At 38.7% G+C, this 20,463-nt stretch overlaps 1 long non-coding RNA gene across 3 annotated transcripts in view; it reads right to left on the bottom strand.

Moving 5' to 3' along the window:
- The window catches only part of LOC135113806 (uncharacterized), a 79,446-nt gene extending 63,303 nt beyond the window's left edge, over nucleotides 1-16,143 (bottom strand). Inside the window, exon 1 of one of the 3 annotated variants that reach the window (XR_010275051.1) lies at nucleotides 16,125-16,143. This is a non-coding gene — a long non-coding RNA (uncharacterized LOC135113806). The remainder of the gene's footprint in view (nucleotides 1-16,124) is intronic. The other 2 variants (XR_010275050.1, XR_010275049.1) reach the window with 2 other exon arrangements.
- Nucleotides 16,144-20,463: the final 4,320 nt, after the last annotated feature.

Genomic DNA, 20,463 nt, shown 5'->3' with positions numbered 1-20,463 from the left:
ATTTAATTTCTATTCCCTGCCCCCTTGTGTTTTTACATATACATCTTGCGTCTTTTTACTTATTCAATACTTTTTTTTCTGTACATTCGTTATTTTCTTTTTCTTTTTTTTTTTTTTTTCGTCATAAGTGCCGTCGGTCCTCAGCCTACATTTACTGCCAACGATTCAGCAGCTTGTTCTGTGCGCTGCTCATTATTTTCTCTTCAATACACACACCTAACCTGCTATTCAAACCGTTATTCACTTTGTTTTATTAATACATTCGTTAATTGTCATCAGTGTCGTGAATCCTGCAGCCTCCACCTGGTACCAACACTTTCGCAGCTTCCTTTCTTCATCACTCACTCTCTTCTACTCGCTCCACTTCCTGTTATTCACCTACGAGCAAGGACAGATCAACGGCTTCTGGTAATGTAGTGCTCTATTGCTTCACCTTGGTAATCAACCTGCTGCTAAGGTTAGTGGGAGGGTGGGCGTCCGTGTGTCACAGGCACGAGGGAAGCACCGACGTTCATTTGCAATTAGCCAGTGATGCCTAAAGGAAGGAAGGGAATCTTGGACGCCATGGATTTTCTTATGACGGGATGAACTAGATTGAATACGTGTATGATGTGCTTATTGCTGTTGTTACTACTAAATTATTATTATTATTATTATTATTATTATTATTATTATTATTATTATTATTATTATCACAATCAATCATCCTTGTTTTTCCTATTAATGCTACTACTACTACTACTACCACCATTAATACTATTATTTGTATTAATGCTGCTACTACTACTACTACTATTACTACTACTACTGTTACTACTACTAGTAGTACTACTACTACTACTACTACTACTACTACATGTACTATTATTATTATTACTACTAATATTAATAATACAGTTTACATTATTATAACATTTTTTTAGGGGGTGGATTAGTGAAATTATCTACCGTGAAATTTTGTCGGGACACTCAATAAAAACATTGATAACATTTTTAGTGACCGGGGCTAATGAGAGCATGACGTATAGAAAGCAAATCAATATTATCATGTGTAAAGAAATGCAAAGAAGAAACAGAGGCAAAGAAGCAAAGAGAAGAAAGAGAAAGGGAAACAGGTACAAAGAGAATGCACAGAAAGAGAAACAAAGGTAAAAAAAAAAAAGCATGAAAAGAAGACATAAAGGAAGGTAGATAAAGAGAAAGCAGAAAAAAAAATAAGAAACAGGAGTAAAGAGAATGCAGAGAAAGCAAAACGAAGCTAAAGAGAACGTAGAGAATGAGAAAGGGAGGTAAAGAAAATGCAGAAGGAAAAATGAAAAAAAGGGAAACAAAAGATCTAGAAACAGAAAACAAGGAGAATTATACAACATTTTTTCCTACAAGACACAGCAGTGAACAAACAATATTAATACACAACGTTACAGAGATTCAGTTAAGTCTTGTCACCGTCCGCCTTGATGCAACAATCAGGTGATTACATTACAAGGTACACTAACTGATGTTTATGACGTGTGTGTGTGTGTGTGTGTGTGTTTCATGTACAGCTTTGATTTTATTTTCATATGATGAAATTGGTCACAGATTCATCCTCTCTCTCTCTCTCTCTCTCTCTCTCTCTCTCTCTCTCTCTCTCTCTCTCTCTCTCTCTCTCTCTCTCTCTCTCTCTTACACACACACAAAAAGATAATAATACGAGTACAGTTACAGGCAGGAAAACATGTTGAAATACAGCAAAACATCCCTAACGAGACAAAAACATTAATTAAAACAACAAACAAATAAAACTTGGAAGGCAGCACAAAATTGACGATTTTTTTTACTTTTTTTTTTTTTTTTACTCTCCCTTCATTTCTGCTCCTTCGTAACCTCCCATATTCTCTCTCTCTCTCTCTCTCTCTCTCTCTCTCTCTCTCTCTCTCTCTCTCTCTCTCTCTCTCTCTCTCTCTCTCCATCGTTTCTTTCCGAAAGAACTCCCTTTTCTCTTCTTTTTATTCTCTTTCCATTCGGCTCCATTTATTTCCTTTAAATTTTTCAATTCTTGCCCTTCCTTATTCCCCTTTATCCATTTTTTTTCTATTCTGCCATCTTCCTTTTCTTCCCTCACGTTCTTCGTCGTATAATTTCCATTCTTTTGTCACTGTTTTCCTTAACTTTTCTTCGGCCATTTTTTTCTAGTTTTCATTCTTCTTCCTTCTCTTCTCTTTCTCAATCTTTCTTGCCCTGTAAACCATATCTTCATATTTTCTGTTGTCATTTCATATTTTCCCTTTCATATCTTTTTTTTTTTTTTCTGTTCCATATTTTCTCTACCCTGGATCTCTACTGTATTCTTTTCTCACAAATGCTCTTCCTTAGTTTCATTGCATCTATTATTTTATCATTGTCTTCTTTTCATCCCTTCCTTTACTTCTTTTTCCATACTCTCAAGTCTATTACTACCAACAGAGATTTATATTCCATACTTTTTTTTTTTCCTTTCAACATTTTCTATTTTTTCTATCCCTCCTCCACTTGTCCTCCATGCATTTCTTTCTCTATTTTTCTTTCCTCTGTTCCTTCTCCACTTCCCTTCCATACCTTCTTTTCCACATTTTCATTTTCCTATATCCCTCCACTACTTCTCTTCCATACCTTTTTTTTTCCGCATTTTCTTTTTCCTGTATCCCTCCCCCACTTCTCTTTCACACCTTCTTTATTTTCTACATTTTCTCTTCCCTAGCTTCCTCCGGTACTCATCCACTTCTCAACACACAGCAAGATGTATACACAACCGTGCGTCTGATACCCCTAATCGAGAATAACAGAGTGACAGCAAGGGGAACAGGGACTGACAGGTAGAGGGACTGGTAGACTGACAGGTAGACGGCACACCACTAGACACACACACACACACACACACACACACACACATTGACAAGAGAGAGAGAGAGAGAGAGAGAGAGAGAGAGAGAGAGAGAGAGAGAGAGAGAGAGAGAGAGAGAGAGAGAGAGAGAGAGAGAGAGAGAGAGAGAACAGCCCACTCAACATGCCGCTACTAAGTGCCAGAAAGAAAAAAAAAAAGACATCGAGGAATAATTTGACAGGAGTACATACAATTCCAGTAGAACACAGTCTCCCCTCAAGCCTTGTATATTAAAGCAGGCGAAGGCTTCTCCTAACACGCACCTTGTAGTGCATATTTGCCGAGAACATTCCATCCATACCTACGACTTTCCCCAGATAGTTTCTCACCCGTAAAAAAAAATATAAGAAAATAGGAAAGCTGTAAGGTCCCGTCAGATCTCCACGTGGTAGTCCCTCCATGATGCACACTTACTTTCCGCCTATCACGTCCATCGTTAAATGTTTCCAATCTTCTTTTAAAGTTCCGTAATGACTCTGCAGTAATAATCTGAGGAGGAGGCAGTAGACACCTGCCGAAACGATAATTACTCCCAGTGAGGTCTAAAGCACTGTTCAGGGGGTGCTGTGAACTTATCATTAAACCCAGCTGTGACCTCACTGAACGTTTCCCTTTGTGTCTCACAACACAAGGGGGTAGTCACAGCCTGCCCTCTAAAGACAACTCTCTTCCTCCACACAAAACTACAAGCACCTAATAACACACACACCCTTCACTCAAAAAATTTTAAAATCATGGCGACTCCTACACCAGCCTCGGAGTCCCCATCTGGGGAGGGGACCATAAATGTCCCCAGGTCGGACTGCCTTTCCGTCGACGACCCTAAGTGTCTTGACACCCCCCTCAACTTTTTCTTCATTAACTTCTGCAACATTCGCGGTCTAAGATCTAATTTTCAATCTGTAGAACACCACCTCTCCTCTTCTAAACCTCATCTTCTTTTCCTCACTGAAACTCAGGTGTCTGAGGCAACTGACAGTAGCCCCTTTTCTGTTCCCTCCTACTTTCTCTATCCTCATTTTCGATCCAAAGCTGGATGCTGCGTTTATGTGCGCAATGACTTAACCTGCTCTCGTGCCCACGCTCTTGAATCTTCCGAGTTTTCCACCATCTGGCTACGACTACAGAGTCATTCTCATACTAAATTTATCTGTGCTGTATACCTCTCTCCTAACTCCTCTGACTATAAGAAATTCTTTGACTACTTAACTTCCAAAGTGGAGCACATTCTGACCCTCTTCCCTTTTGCAGAGATCTCCATTCTTGGAGACTTCAATGTTCACCACCAGCTTTGGCTTTCCTCTCCCTTCACTGACCATCCTGGTGAACTAGCCTACAACTTTGCTATCCTCCATGACCTAGAGCAATTGGTGCAACACCCTACTCGTATTCCTGACCGTCTTGGAGATACGCCCAACATTCTTGACCTTTTCCTGACCTCTAATCCTTCTGCTTATGCTGTCACCCTTTCTTCTCCGTTGGGCTCCTCCGATCACAATCTCATATCTTTATCTTGTCCTATCACTCCAATCCCTCCTCAGGATCCCCCTAAGCGAAGGTGCCTCTGGCGTTTTGCCTCTGCTAGTTGGGGGGACCTGAGGCGGTATTTTGCTGATTTTCCTTGGAATGACTACTACTTCCGTGTCAGAGACCCATCTTTGTGTGCTGAGCGCATAACAGAGGTGATAGTGTCTGGCATGGAGGCGTACATTCCTCACTCTTTTTCTCGTCCTAAACCTTCTAAACCTTGGTTTAACACAACTTGTTCTCGTGCTATACATGATAGAGAGGTGGCCCACAAAAGGTACTTAAGCCTTCCTTCACCAGAATCTCATGCACTTTATATTTCTGCCCGGAATCATGCCAAGTCTGTTCTCCAACTAGCCAAAAACTCCTTCATTAACAGAAAATGTCAAAACCTTTCAAGATCTAACTCCCCTCGTGATTTCTGGCATCTAGCCAAAAATATCTCCAATAACTTTGCTTCTTCTTCTTTCCCTCCTCTACTTCAACCAGATGGCACCACTGCTATCACATCTATTTCTAAAGCTGAACTCTTTGCTCAAACCTTTGCTCAAAACACTACCTTGGACGATTCTGGGCTTGTTCCTCCCTCTCCTCCACCCTCTGACTACTTCATGCCTCGTATTAAAATTCTTCGTAATGATGTTTTCCATGCCCTCGCTGGCCTAAACCCTCAGAAGGCTTATGGACCTGATGGGGTCCCTCCTATTGTTCTCTAAAACTGTGCCTCCGTGCTTGCACCTTGCCTAGTCAAACTCTTTCAGCTCTGTCTGTCAACATCTACCTTTCCTTCTTGCTGGAAGTTTGCCTACATTCAACCTGTTCCTAAAAAGGGTGACCGCTCTAATCCCTCAAACTACCGTCCTATTGCTTTAATTTCCTGCTTATCTAAAGTTTTTGAATCTATCCTCAACAGGAAGATTCTTAAACATCTATCACTTCACAACCTTCTATCTGATCGCCAGTATGGGTTCCGTCAAGGCCGCTCTACTGGTGATCTTCTGGCTTTCCTTACTGAGTCTTGGTCATCCTCTTTTAGAGACTTTGGTGAAACTTTTGCTGTTGCCTTGGACATATCAAAAGCCTTTGATAGAGTCTGGCACAAAGCTTTGATTTCCAAACTACCCTCCTACGGTTTCTATCCTTCTCTCTGTAACTTCATCTCAAGTTTCCTTTCTGACTGTTCTTCTCCTAAATCTATTAACAGTGGTGTTCCTCAGGGTTCTGTCCTGTCACCCACTCTCTTCTTATTATTCATTAATGATCTTCTAAACCAAACTTCTTGTCCTATCCACTCCTATGCTGATGATACCACCCTGCACTTTTCCACGTCTTTTCATAGACGTCCAACCCTTCAGGAGGTAAACATATCACGCAGGGAAGCCACAGAACGCCTGACTTCTGATCTTTCTAAAATTTCTGATTGGGGCAGAGCAAACTTGGTATTGTTCAATGCCTCAAAAACTCAATTCTTCCATCTATCAACTCGACACAATCTTCCAGACAACTATCCCCTCTTCTTCAATGACACTCAACTGTCCCCCTCTTCTACACTGAACATCCTCGGTCTGTCCTTTACTTATAATCTGAACTGGAAACTTCACATCTCATCTCTAGCTAAAACAGCTTCTATGAAGTTAGGTGTTCTGAGACGTCTCCGCCAGTTTTTCTCACCCCCCCAGCTGCTAACTCTGTACAAGGGCCTTATCCGTCCATGTATGGAGTATGCTTCACATGTCTGGGGGGATTCCACTCATACTGCTGTTCTAGACAGGGTGGAATCAAAAGCTTTTCGTCTCATCAACTCCTCTCCTCTAACTGACTGTCTTCAGCCTCTTTCTCACCGCCGCAATGTTGCATCTCTAGCTGTCTTCTACCGCTATTTTCATGCTAACTGCTCTTCTGATCTTGCTAACTGCATGCCTCCCCTCCTTCCGCGGCCTCGCTGCACAAGACTTTCTTCTTTCTCTCACTCCTATTCTGTCCACCTCTCTAACGCAAGAGTTAACCAGTATTCTCAATCATTCATCCCTTTCTCTGGTAAACTCTGGAACTCCTTGCCTGCTTCTGTATTTCCACCTTCCTATGACTTGAATTCCTTCAAGAGGGAGGTTTCAAGACACTTATCCACCAATTTTTGACAACTGCTTTGACCCTTTTAGGGACTGGCATTCCAGTGGGCATTTTTTTTTATTTGATTTTTGTTGCCCTTGGCCAGTATCCTTCCTACATAAAAAAAAAAAAAAAAAAAAAAATCTGATTACCTGAGTGTATTCCATTCATGTACCACACACTCTTTCCACGTATGTTATTGTATGATCTGTTCCGTTATTAACTTAGGTTAGGTTGCTTTCTTTGGTATTCCTTGCTCATCTTCACTATTTTTCTTTCTTTTCTTTTAGAGGAGGGAAAAATAACTGATATTTTTTTCTCTGGATTTGTTTTAAACTTGTGTGTCTCTGGCGCATAGAAGAAAACACAGGAAAACAAAAAAAAAAAAAAGATTTGTTTATATCTAGGCAGCTTCATTTCGTCACAAAACACCACAAGAAGGATGGTACGAACAAATTCTTTTATGGAACTCAGAAAAAGAAAACAAGTCATATAAATATGTTTGTTAAGGCTTGTGGCCGACCTACACAGTTTCCATTAAGGGTTTTCGTTATAACAAATCTGGGTTCCTATTGAAATCATATACACGGACGAAAAATGCCGATTGTTGTCCTGAGTAAATATGAAGCGTCCTTGCATCGAGGACCAAAGAAAGAGAGAAAAAAAAAGTTATCCTTTGTGGCGAAGTGATAAAGGAATGAATTTCATTTCCTAAGTCTGATGTTTAATGGATGAGTGCGGTGCAGTTTTCTTGAGAATTTTCCTTGAGAATTTTCCTTTTTTTTTATTTACATGTTTTTTTTTTTTTTCAAGCTTAAGAAAACGTCACCAGTATCATTTAATGAAAAAAAAATGTTGTCTTTTCATTTACAACTTTCAAAAATCATGTTCCAAAGCAAATGGAAAATTTCAGTCATTTCTTACTTATTTTTTTTCTTTCTCTCCCAGTTTTGGGTGACAGACATTCATGTCTTAGCAATGACAACTTCATGATTCTGGCGGTAGTCTAACAATGATTATACATTAATAGCAAAACCTTTCATAAGAACAGGAATAAAAATCCGTGGCCTTTCAAATAAAAATATATGAGAAAAGAACGCATATATATATATATATATATATATATATATATATATATATATATATATATATATATATATATATATATATATATATATATATATATATATATATATACATATATATATATATATATATATATATATATATATATATATATATATATATATATATATATATATATATATATATATATATATATATATATATATATATATGTTACGGCCATTTTGGAAAATTGGTCGTTTTACAAAATTGCCGGTCATTATGCAAAAAGACCAAATTCGTGGTCACATTGCAAAATGACCTAAATTTCTCAACATTTTGCAAAACGACCAAGATTTTGGTCAGTTTACAAAATTATCGTTGGTCAGTTTGCAAAACGACCAAGATTTTGGTCAGTTTACAAAATTATCGTTGGTCAGTTTACAAAATGTCCATACAGCAAGCAGGCAGATGAAAAAAAAAAAGCGAGGGAATGATAAAACGTAGTGAACATAACTAATTTTATTGTGTGTCGACCTTGTTGGAGCAAGAGGCACTGCATTTGCATCTGCTGTTGCATAATACAGAGTTTTTTAAACACTTGCAGCGTCTGGTCATACATGACTTAGTGCAAGAGCATTTAGCGAATCCCTGACCTTGTCCCATTGATTCTGCAATTGCTACTTCCCGCAGACTTACTTCCCGCTCCTGTACAACATCATCAAGAGAAAGGAATTTTTCTAGACATGGAGTAAATTGGTTGCGAGTGTACACTTGTTTAAGCAGGCCGTGTTTTGTACCAAGCTTATATGTGCCATTGTCCAATGCCTGAAAAACAACTGCCTTCACATTAGGAAACTCTGCACGTCCGCGGTCAACTAATGGAACAGGAACCATCACAGTTTCCCCTACCTTGGCTGGTTGAAATCTCTTCACAGAATTATCGATCATTTTTTGGGCTTGTTTCTGTTGTTCTATGTTGGACTTCATTTGTTCAGTATGAATACTCTGACTCCGACTGCAGATGGAACAAAGCACAGACTCATCAGCATCGTTATTCCTCATAGAACACGGAGTATTAGAGTGACATGGGTTCTCACACACATTGCACACATTTAAACCAAAATATCTTTTGCCACAGGAGATGCAGTTAATGACAGCAGATGCTTCTTCTTGCTTTTCAACACCTGTCTCTTCCTCCTCTGTGTCTGTGACCTCATTGACAACACCTAGTGCCTCTGCAAGCTGCTCCTCCGTCTGCATACCGTCCAGGACTTCCTCTGGTACAGAATTTGCGTCAACACCAAGACGAGCCTTCTGTCCATACATGGCCTCACATGTAAACGGACCAACAAAAATACTGTTTATTTTGTAAACTGACCAAAATCTTGGTCGTTTTGCAAAATGTTGAGAAATTTAGGTCATTTTGCAATGTGACCACGAATTTGGTCTTTTTGCATAATGACCGGCAATTTTGTAAAACGACCAATTTTCCAAAATGGCCGTAACATATATATATATATATATATATATATATATATATATATATATATATATATATATATATATATATATATATATATATATATATATATATATATATATATATATATATATATACTGTATTTCTTCCTCCGTGAATAAAAATAGACACAAAGATTCAAAATTATCAATAACAACAATACTCAAAAGAACACGAGAAATGACCCCTGTGGCCTTTGGAAATGCTCCCAACTACAGAACATTTAAGAGGACAAACCTTGAAGTATTGTTTTTTGTATTGCTTTCCGTGAGAATGAGAGAAATATTAAGAGCCAAGGATTCTGCATCATCAAGAACAAACACACTCATGACAAGACATCCGTGACCTTCGAGAACAGTGCTGCTGAGAAAACATACCACTCAAGAACACAGATCATGAGCTTTTTTTCTTTTAATATTTGTTATATACCTTACCCTGAAAACAAAGTCAGAGGATATGTACATTGCCAACGTCACTGAAAAAAAAAAATAAAATAAAAAAAAAAATATATATATATATATATATATATATATATATATATATATATATATATATATATATATATATATATATATATATATATATATATATATATATATATATATATATATATATGAATAAAAAGAATATGAACACAATCCCCGTCGAGGAAAAACAAAAATATTAAGTGAAGAGGAAGACAGGAAAGTGAGCTGCCAGACATGACATGAATAAAGTAAAAGATCAAATGGTATTTCCTTATCCAGTGACAGGTCAGGTTAGGTCACCTGGGATGAGGTGGTGCCTCACCAACGCTCTGGTCCATAAGTCCCTGGATGCAAGGTGTGGTGTGCTGTGCTGCTGTGTTGTTTTGTTCTCCCCGCCTGCCCCTACACACCTACGTGTACACACACACACATGTAGGTAGACAAGTACAGATGCACAAACAAAAATACAGATGAATGCACGACAGACAGACTGACAGACAGGTACAAGACAATGACACACACACACACACACACACACACACACACACACCTACCATAACAAAAATCCTTACTTCCTACTGACAGTGAACACCATTGCAAATATTGCACCAACTCAAGGATATTAAAACTAAATCAAGAAAAGAAAAGGAGAAAATTATAAAGTTCCAAGCGAATGAGACACGAGAAGATAAGAGTTGCAACGAGAGAGAGAGAGAGAGAGAGAGAGAGAGAGAGAGAGAGAGAGAGAGAGAGAGAGAGAGAGAGAGAGAGAGTTAAGGCCGTACTACAATGATCAATGCACAAAAAATCGAGGGATATCTATCTTTTTATCTATCTATCTATCTGACGTAACGATGTGCAGATTAGTTTTGAAAAATCAATAAAACAGTGGACATGGACATGGATAATGATGATAGTGATGACTGTCACGGTGGTGGTGGTGGTGGTGGTGGTGGTGGTGGTGATAATGATGATAACGGTGATAACTGAAAATATTAGGATAAGATCATTGTCTTGCCGTGGAACTGAATGATGATCGTGATGATGATAGCGACGATGATGGCAAAGCTGATGATGATGATGATAATGACGATGATGATAATGATAACGGTGAAAATTATGATCCTGGCATATGATATAATATCTCTTCTATACCTTACTCCATCGGCCTTTACACAATAATGATGACGATGATAACAATGATAATGATAATGTTGATAATAATGAACATAAGAAACAAGGGAAGCTGCAAGAAACCACCAGGCTTACACGTGGCAGTCCCTCTATGAAATATACCTACCTATTTCCACCTATCATCCCCATCCATAAACCTGTCTAATCTTCTCTTAAAGCTCTCTAATGTCCCAGCACTAACAACATGATTACTGAGTCCGTTCCACTCATCTACCACTCTATTTGAGAACCAATTTCTTCCTATATCTATATATATATGTTACAGTCAATACCTGAATCCAGACAATTTGTAAAGTGACTTATTTTTTCAGGCAATTTGTGAACTGCCTGGTTAGGTTAGGTTAGGTTAGGTTAGGTTAGGTTAGGTTAGGTTAGGTTAGGTTAGGTTAGGTTAGGTTAGGTTAGGTTATAACCTAACCTAACCTAACCTAACCTAACCTAACCTAACCTAACCTAACCTAACCTAACCTAACCTAACCTAACCTAACCTAACCAGGCAGTTCACAAATTGCCTGAAAAAATAAGTCACTTTACAAATTGTCTGGATTCAGGTATTGACTGTAACATATATATATACCTAAATTTTTCAAGCTTGAACCCGTTATTTCTTGTTTTGTTCCGGTTGCTGATCCTAAGAATTTTGCTTACATCCCCCTTGTTATAACCCTTATACCACCTAAAGACTTACATCAGGTCCCCTCTTAATCTACCTCTCTCTATGAGGATGACAATGGTCCTGCTATATGACATCCCCTCTTTTCTACACCTTACTTCAGCCAGCTTTAAACAATTATGATAGCAAAAATTATAATGAAGACGATGTTGATGATGACAATGATAAACGTAACAACTTAACCCACCACAATTAACATGAACCCGCGCTGAACTAAACCAGACAAAATGGACAAACTCAGCCTCGCAGTGAGTCACCGCCCTGGAATTAACTCATTGCAAAGGCAGACAAAAATAGATACGCGCTGCATTTTGTGACCTACATTCATCACTATTAAGCACTCCAATCCGCCCAAGCCTCTGCAGCAGCTGTGTCAATACTACACACGCAAGGTGGACAGACACAAGGCAAACGAGGGCGGACGCTCAAAGGCATGGACACTGCAAGATATGTATACCAAAAAGTGATATAATAATAGGTAGTAAAATACTACAAATATTAGAAACTCTTTTCGCAAATAAAGATGCTGAATGGTATTGGGAATGCAAGATATATTGAAAAATGCTATAAAAGAATTCAATCTTTTTACGTAGAGACAGGTGATGAAAGGTATGGAGGACAGAGAATACACAGAAAATAATCAAAGCAATGAAAAGATCCGTTTCTACGTAAGCAAAGATGGTGAGAGGTGTCGAGACTAACATGTACAGAAAAAAATAAAACAGTAAAACAGTAAAAAAAAAAAAAAAAAATCTAGTTTCCAGTAAACAAATGTGATGAAAAATTATGAGAGTGCAAGACACCTACACCGAAAAAATGCATTAAAAATAGTAAGAAATGTAAGTTTTTAGGCAAGTAAAGGTGATGAAAGGGATCAAGAGTGCAACACATACTGAACAATAATAGAACAATAATAAAATAACAAAAAAAAAAAATTATTTTCGCAAACAAAGTAGATGAAAGATATCGAGAATGCTTTACTTGTCAAAAAAAAAAACAATGAAAAAAAAAGATAACGAGAGTGCAAGATATAAAAAAGAAATATCAATAAAAGAAAAATTGTCCGTTTTCATGCAAACAGACAATGAAACACCTCTGCAAGACGTACCGAAAATTACTTGCTAAAGAAAATATCCAATTCTACGCCAGCAAAGGAGATGGAAGGTAATAAAAAATAAGATGTACTACAAAATATTCGGAAAACGATGAAAATCTCCGATTTCTTTATTTTTTTTAACCAAGCAGAAGTTATGAAAGGTGTCGAAAGTGAATGATACACAAAACAAATTAGAAAACAATGAAAATGTTTTTAAGCAAGGAAAGGCGGTAAGAGGTATTCGAAGAGAAAGATATGATAAAAAAAAAAAAGACGAAACAAAAGTAAGAAAAACACACACCACAACAAATTTTCATCCGTCAGTGTTACGAAGCCTCTGCCTTCCCTTTCCAAAATACAGGAGTGAAGGCACTTACTAAAAACTCCGCACAAACTAAGATGAAATGCACAACAAGACAAAATACGAACAGGAAACAAAGATACGAACAACACAGCACAACACAACGAACCGCCGTCCTTCATCACAACAAAGCCTTTTTCTTCCCTTCCCAAAAACCACGAGAGGATGGACGTACTAAAAACTCAAGGTACTAAACAAAACCCTTTCACCACCAGAGACCATTCAAAGCTTCATCAAATATTCCATTACTTGTCAAAAAAGAGTAAAAGGAGACACAATTCAGTGGGTAAAAAAAAAAAATTTTTTTTTTACACTTTCATTGCCATAAGTAGCATTTTAGTATCATTTTAAACAACAAGCATCATTTTAAACTTAATACAATCTTTTAATCATACCCAGAAACAAAACCAGATTTCTGCTCTTCAGATAACTTGACTTCACTTAACCTCAACAAGTAGAGGAAAAAGAAAAATCAACTGCATAAATTAAAACATTAATTGTCAAGAGCCGGAAGCAAAAAAAAAAAAAAAAAAAAAAAATTCAGAATGTTCCAGTGGAATACATTGCATTCCTTGTTGTTTTGTGCGTCTGTCTGTCAGTCTGCCTCGACCCAAGGACCCAGAAAGTTATTAGCGTCAGTAAGAGGGACAGAAAATATCACTGCAAGTTATAACATTGATTGGCAAGAGGAGGAGGGAAAAATTGCGAATATTTGTGTGATGGCCAATGCTACGCTTGTGTGTGTGTGTGTGTGTGTGTGTGTGTGTGTGTGTGTGTGTGTGTGTGTCGACCCAAAGACCCAGAAAGTTACTAGGGTCAGAGAGAGAGAGAGAGAGAGAGAGAGAGAGAGAGAGAGAGAGAGAGAGAGAGAGAGAGAGAGAGAGAGAGAGAGAGAGAGAGAGAGAGAGAGGTTATATTTTCATGTGCATCTCATCTTGATTCCTGAAATTTGTTTAATGAATGTTATTTTGATTTTTTCATGACTCAGCAATGGAGCACTGGCATAATAATTTTCTCTCTCTCTCTCTCTCTCTCTCTCTCTCTCTCTCTCTCTCTCTCTCTCTCTCTCTCTCTCTCTCTCTTTCGCTCTCTCTCTCTCTCTCTCTCTCTCTCTCTCTCTCTCTCTCTCTCTCTCTCTCTCTCTCTCTCTCTCTCTCTCTCTCTCTCTCTCTCTCTCTCTCTCTCTCTCTCTCTCCTCTTTCGCTCTCTCTCTCTTTCGCTCTCTCTCTCTCTCTCTCTCTCTCTCTCTCTCTCTCTCTCTCTCTCTCTCTCTCTCTCTCTCTCTCTCTCTCTCTCTGTGTGTGTGTGTGTGTGTGTGTAATTCGAGGCGTGTGTTCTGCGAAAAAGGCACATACAGTTTAAGTTTCCTCCTCCTCCTCCTCCTCCTCCTCCTCCTCTTAATGAAAGGTCATATACAAGAACGTGACCTTCCCAGAAACGGACCTTCAACTCACTCTCTTCTTTCCCTTTCCTTCCCTCACTCCTCCCTCACCCTCTCTTGCCTTAACCCTCCTTTCTTTCCCATTCCTTCTTTCCCCCTTTCCTCTCTCCCTCCTCCCTTCATCATTCCTTCCACTTTCACCCTCTTCTCTCTTCACTCTTGTCTTTCTTCCTCCTTTCCTCCTTTTACCCTCTTTCCCCTTCACACTCTCTCCCTTCCTCCTTCCTCCTCTCCTCCTTTCCCTTTCCTTCCTTCCTCCTTTCTTTCCCTCCATCTGTTATCTTTAATCTACAAATATATTCTTTGTCATCCCTATTTTGTTACCTCCTTCATCCCACTCTCCCTCTCTTTACAGCAAGGTGGTGCCGCTGCGGTGTTGGCAGTAAGTGTTCTGGGGGAATGCATAGGATTGTAATGCTTAGAGATGAAAGTACAGTAGGTATATTAAGTTGACTGCAAATGAGACTCTAGAGAAACGACAACAACAATATCAAACAGCAATATCAAAGATGTTTTTTTTTCAAGTTTCCATCTGCAAAGAATGAACCAAAAGGAAAAAGAACGTGGCTTTGTTTTGGTTTTGTAGATACTGTCGTACATCACAGTCGGCACCACTCACTTGTTTTTTATTTCCAAAGAAAAAATCTAAAAAGAAATATATTCGAGTTTCTGGAGTGCACAGCACGTAAAGGACAGTCACTCTGAGAATAATACTCTTTCAGGATAAGAATCTAACATTAGTAACAATAATAAACAGTAATGCTTCAGAGATAAAAATGATACGATTACATAAGAATACAGAGATTTAACACAAAAAAAAAAAGCTACGCAAAAAGTAAAACCTTCTACTGACATAAAATATCTATGTTATCTTTTTCAACTCAGATAACCAGATAATTTTTTTTTTTTTTTTTTGTGGCTTATGTGTCTATCCGCTTAGAACACGCTGTGTGACGCAACTATAGCCATGGTGTGTGTACTGAGGCAAGGAAAGGTGAGGTGTGCGACTGGACTTGGTGAATAAGAGTTGCCAGGATCACCGACCCCTGTGTGGATGTGGGAAATGATTTACAAAGAAAGAGTGTGACAAACGAGAGCAAGTGATGTAAGGAACGTGGGCTTACAAAGAGTATTTTGTTGGGCATACACGTTATTTTCTTATCCTGTGTTGTGTAACCTTCACCATGTTCCCAATATTGTTACGAAGGAAACTGTGGCTTGAAAACATTCGTAGCATCACTGAACTAACGATAATACCAGCATGGAAAACCCCGATTGTTAAGAAATAAGCTAAGATTGTGATGGGAAAGGAAAGAAAGGGGAAGATTACGGGTGATCTGAGACGCTGTAGCCTAGTAGTTCCTCTGTGCGCAGAAAAAAAAACATCATCATCATCAACTAAACACCTGCACCAAACAGTGACACAATTAAAATGAACATGAACAAGGAGACCACTTGAAATGTTGAGGCCAAGAGAAGGTTGACAAGTGGTGATTGGAGACGCTGCATCCTGTTTCCTACTAGTTTCTCAATGCACAAATAATAAACAACGACTGAACAGATAAGAAGAACATAGGATGATAAGAAACACTGCAGCTTATTACCTTCCTTACTTCCTCTATGCGCAAGTAACAAGCAAATGACTGAACAAATACGCAAAATATGGGTTGACCAAAAACACGCCAGGCTGTTAACCTTTCAGTTCCTCTATGCACAAATAATAAATAAATAAAACACATGCACACAAAATAGTGACTAGTACATTACCAACATCGACAGGAAGACACGGGGAAGAGCAGGGAGGGAATATGACGCCTTCAAGGTGACTGACAGGCGATTCCAACACCCCGCCTCTCCACGGCACAGTCTGCACCGCCGCCCCGCAGTTCTCACGACCACTGCACACAGTAATGTTACGGAGGCACAATTACCGGGGAAACTAACACACGGGCCGTCACCTTTACGTCACCACGAGATAATGGAGAGGCGACCAAAAACTGAATGAGTATCTTCGTTCAGTTTACAGCACACGGTATTGATACGGACGCACAAGTACTGAGGAAACTAGTAAGCGGCCCGCTGTCTTGACGTAAACACGCGGCAGTGGCGAGGCGAGCAGGACTGAGGCGGCTGAGAGTTACAGATCCAGTGTCTCAGTTCGGAGGTTCATTGTTTGGAGTATTCTTCACGCAGCTGAGCCAAATGTCCACGGTCTCAGTGCGGGAAATATCTATCGCACTCTTTAGTGTGTAGGAGAATACGTGAATTAAGGATGAGGTGTAATAATTATCAGATCTCCAGATCTCAGTGGTCTTTATTGTCACGTGAGACTAACCCGCGCTGACTCGAGTCATACATTGAAGCGTTACGTTGCCAGATTCGCCACGGAACATTAATCCAAGACGTGTGTGTGTGTGTGTGTGTGTGTGACGGGGGGAGAGAGAGAGAGAGAGAGAGAGAGAGAACTGCATGATTTCTATTCGAATTTTTTCTTTATCTTTTATTTATTCTTTTATCTATTATTTATCTATTTATTTATTGTTTGGGTGGGTATACACTCAGTGCCACCACCACTATCGCAATTTGTGGCGGTGTGTTTCAGTCACTGTCATCATAATCATCATCATAATTCTCCTCACCTTTCTTTTCCTTTTCCTCCTTTTCTTCCTCCTCGTTCTCCTTTTCCTCCTCTTCATCATCATCATATTCTCTTCCTCTTCCGCCTCATCATTAGAAATTTGTTCCTCTCCTCCTCTTCCTCCTCTTTTTCCTCCTCCTCTCTCTCTCATCTCCTCCTCACCATCATCATCACCATCATCATAATCTCCATCTTTCTCATCACAATCACCACAACCTTCACCTTCTCCTCCTCATCACCACCACCACCACCACCACCATCACAATCTATTTATAATAATACTGCAGTACAAATGTCTTCCAATCATCCTATACGCATCACCATTTTTTGTCTATTCCAGGTCACCCGAGCAACACCTCTCTCTTCTCCTCAACTGAAATGAATCTGTGAGCACTGCCTTGTTTTACCATCCTTTCGTTGACATTCTGCTTTCCTAACTGTCTGTATCACTGGCTCCGCGCTTACTGTGCCCTGCGTATGTCAACTTACTTCTTCAATGCACTATCACCATCAAGAAGCGGGGTCAGGATTTGCTTTAATGGACATGCCGTGACTCTCTCTATATATGACGAAGACAGACGAGACCATGAACGAATACACCGGGTCAGTTTCACAGTCTCTTCGTAAGCTATTCAAACGAAACACTCCTCTTATTTGTTCAGGACCTTACCAACTTAGGAAGCGTTTTTGGTTGATAGCTTACGAAAAGACTGTGGAATTGACCCTTTTGCCTTACCAGTTCCAGTTTTCGGTACTCTCCCAAACGAAAAGCAGTGGGCAAAGTTGATTGTGGAACCTGATGACGGCTAAAGTACTTTTGTTGGTTAGCTAGCAAGAGGAAAAAAGGGTGACTCTGGAACTGGCCTGTCAGCAATAAGGCGGTAGTTTGAAGGGTTAGACTGGATGGGGACGATAGGTGGAAATAGGTAGGTGTGTGTTTTGTACAGGGACTGCCACGTGCAGACCTGATGGCTTCTTACAACTTTCCCTATTTTCTTATGTTCTCATGTTCTTTTAAGGAGGAAGAGGAGTGGTCAGACTTTCTCGCCTTTCACCTCCCTGGACTGCGTCTTCTGAGTGTCTGTAACCCTTTTCACCCTTTTGACACATCTTTTAATCACTAACCACTCCGAGACATATTTTCTTCTAAATTGCAAAATTTTTTTTTAATTTTTTTAATGCCTTCCCTTTCCTGTAGATGCTTATGAGAAGAACATACACTGTTTTCAGTGTTGTGAATTGTTGCATACCGCAGTGGAAGGGCAGCAGGGTGTTGCGTCATGGCCTTCCCACTTCCCAGTCTTCTTATCTTGACTGGTGCGAGGTCGTCACGGTGGCCTGTGCTTTTACTGACGGCGTGGCGTATTTCCTCACTCATTACATGGTCTACCTAATAAATAGTCACGATTTATGTTTATTACACCGGTGCGAACAAGACAAAAAATTTTACGTTACACAGTTTTGATAAAGAATAATTCGAATAGGTGAGAAATATTAAAGAATTTTTTCTATTACACCAATGAAAATAAATAGAAAAATAATTAAGTACATCCTTTTTCTTAGGAATAACATATTTTAGTCTATTTCTTTTCAATATATTTTAATCTTTCTTTCTGACATTATTTTCTTTCTTCGTTTCCAGAAAATAATCCCTCGATTTTTTTTTACTCCTTAAGGCTTTAACTGAACGATTCCAAATAATTTCTTTATATATATATATATATATTTTTTTTTTCATGTGTGTGTGTGTGTGTGTGTGTGTGTGTGTGTGTGTGTGTGTGTGTGTGTGTGTGTGTGTGTAAGTAAGTAAGTAAAGTTTATTACTTTATAATATTAATACAAGAATTACTGTAACATTTGCATTTTGTAGCAAAGTGTGTTGAGCCGCAGCTCGTGCAGACTTGCTTGAGTTGAGCCATTGTCACACAGAGAGCACTCACGCTTTGATGTGAATGATCGTTTGCAAAGATATACATAATCACACAGAAAAAAATATAAATTAACGTTAATTACATGCATACACATTCATACACATTGTTACCATCAAGCGGGTGAAAGAAGTTGTTGTTGTGCAAGCGAGTTTGTCAATGAGGAAGGAAAGGACCTGGCGGTGAGGGCGAGGACCAAGACGAGGCCTAAGTCAGCGAATTTCTTGTACGGTCGGTGTTGAGATAATGTTGATGTAAGGAGATGAAGGATGCTTGCTGTGACATGAGGCTGAGATGAGGCCGCCCTTAACGCCGTCGCTAATGGATGACGATGGACAGGGCAGGAAGCCAGGCACTAGCTGAGGACGACAGGGACACTTTGCTGAGGACACTCGTGCAGGGAGGACGTGTGTCGGTGCAGAGACAGAAGTAGATAGACCTACCTAGAGCACCTGTCAGAAAGGGCGTGCGCGTTACTTAACGATTACCCAAGACCCAAACACGTTTTGACCGAATTCAAGCGGATCCAACCGGATTCAATCGGACTCAATAAATGATTCGTGTGGGTCTCAATCAACCTTTGCCGCCTGCTGGCGGTAACACACACACACACACACACACACACACACACACACACACACACACACAAGTTTACATATACACACACATACACACATACATATACTTACATATACACTTAAGCATACATACATACATACATATACACATACATATACATACACGTACATATGCACACATACATACATACATACATACATACATACATATATATACATGAGTAATATAACTGGAACATTTGTGGGAAACAATAATAATTTCAACAAAATACTAATAGCATAATGACTTACAGAATTATACTTGTATTTAGATTATTATTAACACATTAGTAATAGTAATTAGTGACATTATCTACAGCAATAAATGAAGAAAAAGATTGAGTTACAATTGATATTATATATTTTATAAAGATAATAAATGTTCTTTTATTTCTTTTTAATATCTATATAGTTTTCCTTCTTTCATTTTTTTTTTCTTATCCAGAGATAAGGTGTTAAATGTTCTTGGAACAAAACTAATAAAATTTTTTCTAAATAATTCAGTTCAGAATGTTGGACAAACTAAATCTATATTAATACTTTCAGTATGTTGAGTACTTTCTATGAACTTAAAAACAGTGTTTGGTCCTATAGTTTTGTAAATCAGTAAGGAGGTAAAAAAAAAAATATATATGAATTGAGTGAAAATTAAGAATATTTAATGAAAAATAAATGTTGGCTGTCGAGTCATTTTTTTTTTTTTTTCCTGAAATAAATACACCAAAAAAATTGATTATGAATTATAATTAGCTTTGAGAGAAATGCGTGGCATGTACTGGCCCAGATAGCCACACAACATGTTCCATCTTTTAAAGTTAATTTTTCATATTCATCTTTAAAGCTGTGAATGCTCCATGTGTGTGTGTGTGTGTGTGTGTGTGTGTGTGTGTGTGTCTTATGCTTATTACACATCTACATGACTT

The sequence above is a fragment of the Scylla paramamosain genome, chromosome 26 (genome assembly GCF_035594125.1).
Source record: "Scylla paramamosain isolate STU-SP2022 chromosome 26, ASM3559412v1, whole genome shotgun sequence".
In the NCBI taxonomy this organism is placed as follows: Eukaryota; Metazoa; Arthropoda; class Malacostraca; order Decapoda; family Portunidae; genus Scylla; species Scylla paramamosain.
This window is presented reverse-complemented; position numbering and strand designations above follow the sequence as displayed.